At 46.3% G+C, this 10,459-nt stretch overlaps 1 pseudogene; it reads right to left on the reverse strand.

The window, feature by feature from the left end:
• Positions 1–4,842: 4,842 nt before the first annotated feature.
• Positions 4,843–5,130, reverse strand: LOC123637963 (annotated as a pseudogene).
• Between the last annotated feature and the right edge of the window lie 5,329 nt (positions 5,131–10,459).

Raw genomic sequence — 10,459 nt, forward strand, 5'->3', positions numbered from 1 at the left:
CGCAGTGTACAGTAAGGTCCATGCTCCTATGAGGATCTAATGCCACTGACAGGAGGCAGAGCTCAGGGGGTGATGCCAGTGATGGGGAGCAGCTGTAAATACAGATGAAGCTTCACTCCTCACCCACCACTCAACTCCTGCTGTGCAGCCCAGTTCCTAACAGGCCAGGGGGTTGGGGACCACAGCCTTAACCAACATATCTCCACCCATGTCTTCTCACGATGCTTCTGATCGTAGGGGAAGGAAGTATCATAGTATAGGGGAAGGCCCCAGATGGCCAAACAGCCTTCTGGGGACTCACAAAAAGAATTAAGAGGATTTCCCCTGGCACATACCAGCTCTGAGGAAACCACAGATGTAGCTCTCTCCTCCCACCTCCCTTCTCCTAGTAATATGACACCCCAATTCTCTCCCCTGACAATTCCCTGTGGGGTAATGTTACCAACTAGGAGGGACCACCAGGGACTTGCACTTTCTTCTGTAATCTTTGTTCAATAGATCCAGGACTGCGGCTCCTAGAGGCAGATGGACCCGTGTAGCGGTTGTAACATACATCTGCAAAGTATTGGATCCTCCTCCCTTCAAGTGGTTGGGCCAAATCCCTCTCTCCCTGAGTGTGGGCGGCACTTGCTTCTCACGAACACAAAAAGGAAGATGGGACAGTATGTCACTTCCGAGACCAGATAGAAAGAGGCACTGTGGCTTCCTCCTTGCCTTCTGTCTTTGCAGGACCATTCACTGGAAAGAAGACGGTCACCATGTTGTGAGGACACTCAAACAGTGCTGTGGAGGAACTGAGAGCTCCCGTCAACAGCCATGCGAGTGAGCCACCTTGGAAGCAAATCTTCCAGCGCCAGCTGAGCTCTAGATGATGCAGCTCCGGCCAACAGCTTCTCTATAACTTCATGCAGGACCCTGAGCCAGCACCACCCAATGAAGCCACCCCCAGATCCTGACTCCCAAAAACTATAGGAAAATAAAAGTTTGCTATTTTAAGCTGTTCAGTTTGGAAGTAATTTTGTTACATAGCAAGAGACAATGAATATACCCAGAAGCAGTTTTTACCATCAACAAAATAATAAGGTGTCTACTTCACAGGATTTGAAGTTTAATGTGGTACAGTCATAAAACCCTGCCTGGCACAGATTAAATGCTTAACACTATCAGTTATTGTTGTTATTTATTATTATTATTATTCCACGATGTCAAATAGTCCCAGCTCTGCCTGGAAGAAATCCTGATGCCAGCAAAAACTGAATTGGAAAATGTACCAAAGTTCATATCCTGCAGGACTTTAAAATGTGGGTGTGATACAGGAAAGTGGACCCCAAAACTGGGGTCTGGCCTGAAGGCCAAGTGGGTTCTTGGCTTCACACAGGAAAGAATTCAAGAGAAACCCAATAGGGTAAGATAAAAGCAAGTTTACTGAGTTAAGAAAAAAAGAGGTCAGGCGCAGTGGCTCACACCTGTAATCCTAGCACCCTGAGAGGTAGAGGTGGGAGGATCACTTGAGGTCAGGAGTTCAAGATCAGCCTGGGCAACATAGTGAGACCCTATCTCCACTAAAAACAGAAAAATTAGCTGGGCATCATGGTGCAACTGTAGTTCTACCTACTCAGGAGGCTGAGGCAGGAGGATTGCTTGAGCCCAGGAGTTTGAGGCTGCAGTGAGCTGTGATGACACTACTGCATCTACCCAAGGCGACAGAGCAAGACTTCATCTCAAAAAAAAGAAAAAGAAAAAGGTAGTTGCCCTATACACAAAGGAGCATTTCTGTGCTGCTGGATGGCTATTTTATGGTTATCTCTTGACTGTATGTCAAACAAAAGAAGGATTGTTCATGAGTGTCTTCGGAAAGGGGTAGAGAGTCTCTGGAACCCTGGGTCCCTCTCCCATTTAACACATTAACTGCCATGTGAGTTGTATTTAACTCACGCTAGTTTTGAGCCCAGGGCCTCACCTATGAAGACTCAATTCTCCAAAACAAATTCAGTAAGTATGTCATGAGTCACATACAACTCAAGCGGCATGCAGTGTAAAAATTGATTCTAGCCCCACGTGAGTTGCACATAACTCACACACAGGAAACAATAAAAAATAACAAATTTTTCATTAAATTAGAAAGGCTCACTGTGTTTTCAAAGTTTTTATTCTATTTTCATAATAAAACACTGTGGCCCTAGGGGGGAAAAATTTTTTTTTTCTAGTGTGGCAGTCAACATAGAGCAAATTCCAGGAGTTGCCATGGCATTTGGAAACAGTCGTGGTGCTGGTGGGAGTTTCTTGTAGCATGTTAACGCACTATAACTAGAGTATAATGAGCAGTGCAGGTGACTTGAGGTTAGTTTTCCTCACCATCTGGGCTTTCACTGGTTTTGGCTGGTTTTTCCACTAACACCTGCTCTTTTTTTTTTTTTTTTTGGAGACAGAGTCATACTCTGTCACTCATGCTGGGGTGCAGTGGTGTCATCATAGCTCACTGCAGCCTCCAACTCCTGGGCTCAAGTGAGCCTCCTGCCTCAGCCTCCCTAGTAGCTGGGACTACAGGCGCTCACCACCATATCCAGCTAATTTTTTCTATTTTTAGTAGAGATGGGGTCTCACTCTTGCTCAGGCTGGTCTGGAACTCCTGAGCTCAAGCCATCCTCCCTGCCTCAGCCTCCCAGAGTGCTGGGACTACAGGCGTGAGCCGCCACACCCGACCCCACCTCCTGTTTTATCAGAGATCTTGGTCCGGGTCTTACGACTCTTTCTTGCACAAAGCCTGCCAGTTCCCTATCTCGGGTGAAAGAGTTTAGACTTTAACCTCGGGACAATAAAAGGGAGTTCAGCAAGGGAGTCACAGGCTAGTATTTTACAACACTTGTGCCATGCAGAGGGGTAATAGACAGGGTGGGGCCAGGGGTGAGCAGACGGGGAGGAGGCTGGGACTGCTCCCAGGATAAAGAAAAGAGTGATGGCTATTTTATGGTTATCCGGTCTAGGACAGAGGCTGTGGGGGAGGGACAGGGTTTCAGGAGGCAGGAACAGCAGGATTTGGGGATCATCTGCATGTTGGTGGAGAGTCTGAAACAGAAGTTGGAAGGTGGAGGTTGGGCTAAAGAATTAGCATTTTTGCAGTCAAGCCCAGATCCCTCCTCGGGATGGGGACGGGATGAGCTTCCTACGGCTGCTACAACAAATTGCCACAAACTTGGTGGCTTGAAAAAAATGTGGATTACTATATGATGGGTCTGGAGGTCAGAGTCCTACATGAGTCTTATGGGGCTGAAACCAAGATGTCAGCAGGGCTGTGTTCCTTCTGGATGCTGTAGCGGGGGATCCATTTCTTGCCTTTTTGAACTCCTGGGAGCCACCTGCGTTCCTTGGCTTGTGGCCCCTTCTTTTATTTTCAAAGCCAGCAATGTAGCATCTTCCAATCAATTTCTCTCTGTGTCTCTGTCTCTCAGTCTCTCTCTCAATCTCCCTTTCTCTCCCCAACCCTCCTGCCTTTCATATTTTTATAAGGACCCTTGTAACAACATAGAGCCACCCAGGTGACCCCAGATCACCTGCCCTTCTCAGGATCCTTAACTGAATCCCCTCTGCAAAGTCCCTTTTGCCATAGAAGGCAACACATCCGCAGGTTTTAGGGATCAGGTGGGCTGTGGACAACTTGCAGAGGTGAGGGGAGCGCATGATCCCACCTACCACAGGTGGGGGGCTTGGGTCCCCAGTGAGTAACTGAAGACCCAAAAACTCCAGACTCCCTTCAGACCCACGAGAGCTTACCCAGGCTATAAAGTCCAGACTGCAGCGATTCTGCAGGGATGTGGGTGGGGATGAGAGACAAGAAGGGGAAGGATGGGTGGAGGAAATGAACCATTCTGCAAAAATCTAACCACTCTTGACTTTCCTGGCAAATGGGGAAAGCAAGGGATGCTCAGGATTGAAGAAGTCAGCCCAGCAGAGGAGCCTCAGGGACATCACTCCCTGTCACACCGAGTGGAGGAGGAGCAGGAAACCTGGGAAACCCCAGGGGCCCCCAGGGCAGCCTCTACCTCACCTGACCATGTCCCTCTTGTACTACAAACCCTTCTATAGCTCCCTAGCGCCTTCAGGGTAAAGTCTGGCCTCATTAATTAATATGGCACTCAAGACCCTACCTAGCCTTACTCTGGTCTCCCCATCTTGTTTCATTGTTTTCCATTCTCCACCCCAAACTCTAGTGATCCTAAAATAATTGAGGCCCCTGTAGTGAATGCTGTCGACGCCCTGCCCAGCCACCCTCTACCAGCTGGTGCACCCATCCCCCTGCTGCTGCAAGTGTTGCCTACTGATAGCTCACAGCTTCCCCCTTCTCCGGAGAACTGACCTCAGCCGAACTTAGCTGCACAAACCCTCACACCCAGCCCCATGCATGCAAAAGGCCAGCCCCTCGCCTTCAAGGTGAGGTCAACTGGGTGGTGCCATTCGTGCCCAGTGGGATCCGGCTGAGGCTAGGCTCCAGCTCAGATCACCTCTTCCCTGCCCTGCAGGCCTTCCCCTCCTTCACTCCCTTTCTGCTCAATAACCCCCATGCACAAGACTCCTCAGCAGCAAGTTCTGCTTCAAGCGCTCTCCCTCCCTCTCTCTCTCTCTTTGAACTGGCATATTTCTTTATTTCCATTTGTGAAAACGTCCCTAATTTGTTGAGGTAACAAACAAATATTAACCCTGATTGCTACGCAAAAAAAAAAAAAAAAAAAAAAAAACCAAAAGAGAATCTGCTTTGCAGTGAACTTTATAGTTAACTGCACACAGGCAACATGCTACATATGAAAAAATTACTCACTGAACTACAGGTAGGAAATACTGAAAAAACTAATAGTTTATTATAATGTGTTTGATTGAACAATCTAGGAAGTTTGCAGCCATCAGCAGTTCCAGTGTAGTTTCAGGTGCAATTCGGAATTCAGGAATCTCCGTGGAGCTGTTAGTGTAGCGAAGCTTGCGGGTAAAATACTTTCATTGTTCCTGATGTTAGCGCATGTTCTCTTTTTACAGTAAAGTCACGCCCATCAGAATATATCGATTTGGCATCCATGGCATCAGGGCCTTCACAGCCACCATAGGCTTTCTCCTCTCCCTCCATTTTATGCTCTTAGGAAATTCTACTTTGCTTCCCTGGGAACTTTAGCAGTTTCTCATCAGCCCCGCAGACACTGCAGCCATCGCAGCCGGCCCCCTGCGTACAGCCACAGCCCCTACTTCTCTCTTTTTAGTAGAGGCAGGGTCTCACTCTGTCGCCCAGGCTGGAGTGCAATGGCGAGATCATAGCTCAGTGCAGCCTCCAGCTCCTGGGCTGAAGCCGTCCTCCCACCTCAAGCTCCTGAGTAGCTGGGACTACAGGTGTGTGCCACCATGCCTGGATAATTTAAAAAAAATTTTTTTTTTTTTTTTTTTTTTTTGTAGAGATGAGGTCTTGCTATGTTGCCCAGGATGGTCTTGAACTCCTGGCCTCAAGGGATCCTCCCACCTCAGCCTCCCCTCTAGCTCTTTCTTAAATCCAGATCTGCAATGAGCACTCATCCAAATCCTATGCATCCTTCTGGCATAAATATCACCTCCTCCAGGAAGCCTTCCTTGACTCCCACTTTAAGGTGAGGGGCTTCTTCTATGCTTCCCCATCACCACACTCTCTATGCTTGTTTAAATGTCTGTTTCCCTCAAAAGACTGGGAGCTTCCTCAGAGCAGGGGAGTCATTTTGTTTGCTACCATGTCCTAGAAAATGAAGAAATAGATGAGAGAGAAGGAAGAAAGAGAAACAGATGAATCTCCTGATCTCGGACCCCTACCCCACTGCCCCAGACCAGGATTTTGAGGAGGTGGGAGATGAACAGGAGTTGCCCTCTGGCTGGACAGAAGGGTCAGGTGCCCTGGGAGGGAGGTGGATCCTGAGGGGCATGGCCACGTTTTCCTCAGAGGAGTTTGTAGTTTACCTACAGCTCCTAAGGGGTGGTTTGCCGGTGGTCCCCAAGGCCACCCGCAGGCTCGGTCAGGCTGGGATTTATTGCCGCAGAAGGATACAAACCAAAAATCAGCATAAGGAAAATGCACGTGGGTTGAAGTCCAAGGGAAACCAGGTAAGCACCCAAGAGTCCTCTCCCGGCTGAGTCACAACTTAATTAATTAGGTAATTAATTCCTCCAGCAACTATTAGCAAAAGCAGGTGTGAAATGTGGTCTACCGGGACAGCTCATTAGAGACTCAGGGCCCAAGGAAAGCCCGGAAGGTCTTTCCTTCGGGTTTGCACTAACAGTGTGGAAATGGTAGGAAACATCCCCAAATCCAAATTCCCAGACCCCACCAAGAACCAACTATGTTAACTCATTTCTGCACAGGTGGTATCTGAAGTATAGGACACCTGGTAGAGGTGGAGCACTGACCAATCAGAATGCACGCTGGCTAAGATCCCAAAGCGAGATTCCAGGCATTAATTAACCCCTTAGTAGCTGGATCTCGGGAAGTCTTAGGGTAATGGCTGGACATTCAGGGCACTTGAAGTCATGACCACTTACCACCTAGAATGAAAGTCTGTCCGTAGTTTAGCCATCCTTCTCCTAGGTGCTTACCTGAAGAGAGATAAAAACATAGATCCATGAAATGACTCATATATAAATGTTTACAGGGGCTTTATTCAAAATTGCCAAACACAGGGAAACATTCAAGTGCCCATCAACAGATGATGAGTCTACGCAATGAAGATATGAACCGCTGACACAGTCAAGAACATGGGTGAATCTCAAAGACATCGTGCTGAAAAAGAAAGAAGTTGACACAAAAGAATAAAAAGTAAAAGGATCCTGTATTATTTGGGGTTCTTCAGAGAAAGAAAACTAACAGGAGAGAGAGAGAGAAAGAGAGAGAGAGATTTTAAGGAATTGGCTCCCAATTATAGGTGTTGCCAGTCCAAAATCCATTAGGCAAGCTGACATGCTGGAGATTCAGGTGAGAATTGATGCTGCAGTCTTGAGTCCAAACGCTTGAAACTCAGGCAGTATTTCTACATTTCTGTGTTGCAGAATTCCTTCTTCTTCAGAAAACCTCAGTCTTTGCTCTCAAAGCCTTCAAATGATTGGACAAGGCCCACCCACGCTATGACGGGTCATCCGCTTTCCTTAAAGTCAACTGACCATAAACGTTCATGATCTCTTTAAAAATATATCTTCCCATAGTCTAGCCAAGTTGACACATAAAATTCACCCCCACAATCCTGTGTATATGAAACTCTAGAAAATCAAAACCACATATAGTTGTGGGTGGCGAGAGCAAATCAGTGGTTACCTAGGGCCAGGGGTGGATTACAAGAGATCTCGAAGAAATTTGGGGGGATGGTGGAAATGTTCTGTATTCTGACTCTGGTAGTGGTTGTCAAAACATCAGACCTTATGCTGCAAAAGAATGTTGTGTGTCGTACGTAAATTACTTTTCAATAACATCGAAGAGACTGGCCCCAAAACAAAGGGCACCCACCATCCTGCCAAATTATTTTATTGTGCATGCTATATAAAGTGACCAAATTATTTTATGGTGCATGCTAAATAAAATAATCAAATTATTTTATGGTGCATGCTATATAAAGGGAACTAAAGACATCATGTGTTTTGAGTTTCTCTGATGAAATGTGGCCTCGAATTCATTTTCATATAGAGTTGATCTCACTACACAATGATAAATGCGTGTAACTTTATAAAACTAAGCAACAATCTAACCATGTACTTCCTTAAAAACAAAAATAAACCCACAAAAACTGGTGCAATTTCTGTTTCCTGACTGTACCCTGAGTGATAAGAAATATACTTTGGAAATATATCTTGGAAATCCTTCCGTATCCCTATTTACAGCTTAGGCCACATCCTTTCGAAGTTATACAGTATGTTGTTGTGTGCAATTTGTTCGTCCACACCCCCGTGCAGTGGATACCGGGTGTCTGCACAAGCACGACTGTGCACGTACTCTCCCTCTGCAAATTTCTGCAAGGGTTTCTGGCAGAGCTCCAAGCCAGTTCCCCAAATGGTTTTGATTATCGTTTCATCTCACAAGGGGCAGAAGAAACAGCTAGAGGAACTGCTATTCTAGACTGCCTTTGGACATTACCACAAGTAGACCCAGAAGCAGATATAGAAGTGTCAAAGACTAAAGAGCAAAATGATACATCATCAGATTTGCTCCCCAAAAACAGGGCCCCTGAGCCCAGGCAAACAGTGGCCTGGATTTGAAGGAAGTGGGTCTCAAAGAAATATAGGAAAGTGGACCCCCAAACTGGGGTCTCTTTGAAGGCCCAGTGGGTTCTTGGTTTCACGCAGGAAAGAATTCAAGAGTGAGCCAACAGTGCAAAGCAAAAACAAGTTTATTAAAGTAATAAAAGTATTAATTTTTTTTTTAAAAGAAAGGAGGCTGCCCCATAGACTGGGCATCTGCTGTCTCTCAGGGCAACACAGAATAGCACCTTGTGAGTTTCTGGAGTCTTCTTTTATACGTTCTATTTAATTTTATGTTGAGCAGAGGGAGAATTATTTACAAAAATTCTGGGAAAGGGGTGGGGAGTTCCCGGAACTGAGGGTTCCTCCTCTTTCTGAACCCTATAGGGCAACTTCCGGGAGTTGTCATGGCATTTGTAACAGGTCATGGCCCTGGGTGGAGTTTCTGTAGTAAGCTAATACGTTATTAAAACTAGTGGATAATGAGCAGTGAGGGGAAACTGGAGCTCATTTTTCCCGACCATCTGGGTTCTCGCTAGTTTGGGTGGGTTTCTACACCACTGTCTCTTGTTTTATCAGAGAACTTGATTTGGGATTTAGGACTCTTTATCCAACAGGGACTGCCAGTTTCCTACCTCAAAAGAATCTACACAAAAAAGAAAATGGGTCTCTAGCCCTAAGCCTCTGAGAAAGGAGAAGGTTCTAGAAGGTAGACGGGCCTCAAAAATTAGCCTAAATAAGGGGCAATATGTTCTGCCAGCTTAGAGGTTTGGCTTTCCTGTTGCATGCAGAGAACTAGTTGCACTACATTATTCTGTTAGGGCTGCCATAACAAAGTGCTACAGTCTGGGTGGTTTGAACAACACAGATCTATATTCTTTTTTAATTTTTATTTTATTATTTTTTTTTTTAGTAGAGGCAGGGTCTTGCTCTTGCTCAGGCTGGTCTTGAACTCCTGACCTCAAGTGTTCCTCCCACCTCGGCCTCCCAGAGTGCTGGGATCACAGGCGTGAGCCACTGCGCCCAGCCCCTGCTGAGATTATATTAAAGCCTAAATGATATGGGAGAAAAGAAATACCCAACTCTGTTCAACTCTAGCTTTCCACGTGGGAGAAGGGAAATACCCAACTCCAGCCCTCTCTAGCTGTCCTGTCCCAGTTTTCAAAGGTCACCCCTGAAAACTGTGGACAGGACATCTGATGCTAATTCCAAGCCAAACAATTCTACTCTTGGGTCTGAATCACTGTTCTCTCTCAAAACCCTCCATTACACAAAAAGATACTCAACATCACTAATCATTAGGGAATCAAAACCACAGTGAGAGGGCTGGGCGCGGTGGCTCATGCCTGTGATCATAGCACTCTGGGAGGCCGAGGTGGGAGGATCGCTTGAGGTCAAGAGTTTGAGACCAGCCTGAACAAGAGCGAGACCCTGTCTCTACTAAAAATAGAAAAATTAGCCGAGCGTGGTGGTGCACACCCGTAGTCCCAGCTACTCAGGAGGCTGAGGCAGGAGGATCACTTGAGCCCAGGAGTTGGAGGCTGCAGTGAGCTATAATGATGCCACTGCACCCCAGCCTGGGCAACAAAGTGAGACTCTATCCATCCCCCCCCCAAAAAAAAAAACCACAGTCAATGTATTGCATTCTTGACTATTGCTAAGAGTAAATTTTAAGTGTTCTCACCACAAAAAAAATACATATATGAGTAATGCATATATTCATTAGCTCGGTTTCACCATTCCACAATCTATACATATTTTCAAAACCCCATGATGGACACCATAAATATATACAATTTTTATTTGTCCATTTGAAAAAAAATAATAAAAAATTTAAAAAGACATTCTCTTGCCTGTGACACTGCTTTATTTCTCTTTGTGGAACTGATCTCTAAATAAACTCCCACTGAGGCCACATCCTTGCTCAGTTCTTTCCCTCTCTGCCCCTTCCTGCTTTATTAGGCTAGTGTGGCCAGGGCAGGAAGAAAGATGCAAACTACGCAAGGTTTTGTGGTTATCCTGGTGCCTGGGTTCTCTCTGACGCTGGTGGTGCTTTTGCTGGGTGGAGTGGAAGTGGGGGAAACTAGAGATAAGGGAGGTGATGATAGGCCGGGGCGCGGTGGCTCACGCCTGTAATCCTAGCACTCTGGGAGGCTGAGGCGGGCGGATCATTTGAGCTCAGGAGTTCGAGACCAGCCTGAGTAAGAGCGAGACCCCGTCTCTACTAAAAATAAAA

The sequence above is a fragment of the Lemur catta genome, chromosome 1 (assembly GCF_020740605.2).
Source record: "Lemur catta isolate mLemCat1 chromosome 1, mLemCat1.pri, whole genome shotgun sequence".
Lineage (NCBI taxonomy): Eukaryota > Metazoa > Chordata > Mammalia > Primates > Lemuridae > Lemur > Lemur catta.